Here is a 2071-nt window from a genome sequence, read left to right as displayed (position 1 = left end):
CTAACTGTCCCACAGCGCTGTTTCTTTTTACATTCTAGAGACAAATTTTGGCGCTTGGGCTGAGGTATCGCGAGAGTTCTATTCTTAGGGAGGCGTGGCACTCAGCCGTGACTCCCAGCAACCTTAGCGAATCGCCGCTCCCGCGGAGCGTCTCTGGACCGCGCAAGCGCAGTAGCCAATACTTGGCTTCCTTCCGGTCTTGTACTTAAGGTATAAATACGGATGCTTTGCGCCGCCTCAGTCTCTTGGAGAACCGCTTCTGCTGTGGCCGCTTTCCCTCTGGTAAGTGCCCCGGCGCCCTCGGCTCGCCAGCCGCCCTTCTCTGGGAAGCATCGCGAGGACCTCGCGCCCGGGCTGGCGCGCTGAGGCCCGCCATTGCTGCCGGGTCTCGCCGCCTCGAGCCCCCGCCGATCGAGTGGGTCTTAGCGAGTTCCGAGCCCGCCCTACGCACAGCCTCTGCGCTGGTGAAGGCTGAGACAGTCTCCATAGTCCAGGCTCTTCTCCAGCTCTGGATCTTCCCGCCACCCAAGTCCCGGGGGTTCAGCCTTTGTAGGCACCCCGGTGCCAGGGGATGGAAAAGGAAAGACGGATGCCCAGTGGCTGAGCGGGTATCAGTCAGCACTGAGCCGCCTGCGCTCAGCACGGACGAGTGGCTTTTTGTTTTTGAAGTCTGCCCATGTCAGCAGGTAATCTTGGCGGGGTTATCACTGTCAAGTAAACTAACAGGGTTCTGTGGATGTGGTTGATTCCTGACCCCAGCCTAGCCACTGAGGACCCAAAAGGATAAGCGTAGCGTCTGGGCCCTGAGTTAGTGTAAGATTGTACCAACATGGACACCCCGGGAGGTCACTCTCCCCGGGCTCTGTCCTCGTGGCCTAGGGGAGCATAGGGCTCTGCCCAACGATGTATAGTCCCTTTCCACAATGTTGGATATGAAGCCGGGCTTTGTGTCTGCGCCTGCATATTCCTACAGCTTCCCAGAGTCCTGTGGACAATGACTGGGGAGATAAACCATGCAGGAAACAGTCATACACTTTGGTGTAGGTGTGAGCTAATATTTTGCCACTGTAGTTTGAGTCTTAGTAAGATTGACTTTTAGTCTTGCTGTATTCACTTATGAATGCCTTCTTTTGCAGAACTCTGGATTTCACATGACTGCTTCAGGGTGAGTGAACTTCTTGGGATTTTTTTTTCTGCTTAATGCTATGTGCCTTTAGAAAGCACTAAAACTAAGAATCTTTTGAGAGAAAAATTAGATGCAGTCACTAGTATAGGTGGAATGTAAAAATGCTAATACATTCTACATGAGTGACTATTCTGTTCAGTACTATACATTCCAACATGGACACCCCGGGAGGTCACTCTCCCCGGGCTCTGTCCTCGTGGCCTAGGGGAGCATAGGGCTCTGCCCAATGATGTATAGTCCCTTTCCACAATGTTGGATATGAAGCCGGGCTTTGTGTCTGCGCCTGCATATTCCTACAGCTTCCCAGAGTCCTGTGGACAATGACTGGGGAGATAAACCATGCAGGAAACAGTGTATATATAGTGCATGTGCACTGAAATTAATGCTTGATAAGTTTCTAGTCTGATTGTATGCCTATTTTCATGCAGGAAAGAAGAGGAACCATGTACTAATTTCATCCATTGACCTGATTACGGTTTGGAGTTCACTAATGCTGAATTGTGATTTTTTGGTTTTTTTTGTCAGTAGTGTCTAAGTCGGCCTGGGCGCTGTCCCTGAGCTCTTAAGCTCAAGACTAGCGTTCTACCACTTGAGCCATCTTCCCAGCCCTTTACCAGCATTCTTTTCCAGGCATAATTGGGTGGGTGGATTGTCTCCTGTAAACTTCTTAATAAATTTGAAGTGGTTGAAATGTCTTGTGGGTTTTTCCTTTAATCCAGAGTGTATCAAAGATGTGCCTAAATGTTGCTGTTTGTGCCTTTAATGTAGTAGTATAAAGTCTGCTTTTTGAAATGGCACTAACGTGCTGTGACTTAAGAGCCTACCTCATGTGGTGTCATAATAGAAAAACTTTCCAAGCCCCCTGCACTGCCTGCCAGCAGTTTG

At 50.1% G+C, this 2071-nt stretch overlaps 1 long non-coding RNA gene across 1 annotated transcript; it reads left to right on the top strand.

Moving 5' to 3' along the window:
- The first annotated feature begins 202 nt into the window (after window positions 1-202).
- LOC106000084 lies at window positions 203-1843 on the top strand. The gene is made up of 3 exons (XR_001175777.1): window positions 203-282; window positions 1137-1165; window positions 1615-1843. It is a non-coding gene; the product is annotated as an uncharacterized LOC106000084 (long non-coding RNA).
- The last annotated feature ends 228 nt before the right edge of the window (window positions 1844-2071 follow it).

This window comes from Dipodomys ordii, unplaced genomic scaffold (genome assembly GCF_000151885.1).
Source record: "Dipodomys ordii isolate 6190 unplaced genomic scaffold, Dord_2.0 Scaffold6, whole genome shotgun sequence".
NCBI lineage: Eukaryota > Metazoa > Chordata > Mammalia > Rodentia > Heteromyidae > Dipodomys > Dipodomys ordii.
Note: the sequence above shows the minus strand (reverse complement) of the source record. Positions and strands in the feature narration are given on the sequence as shown.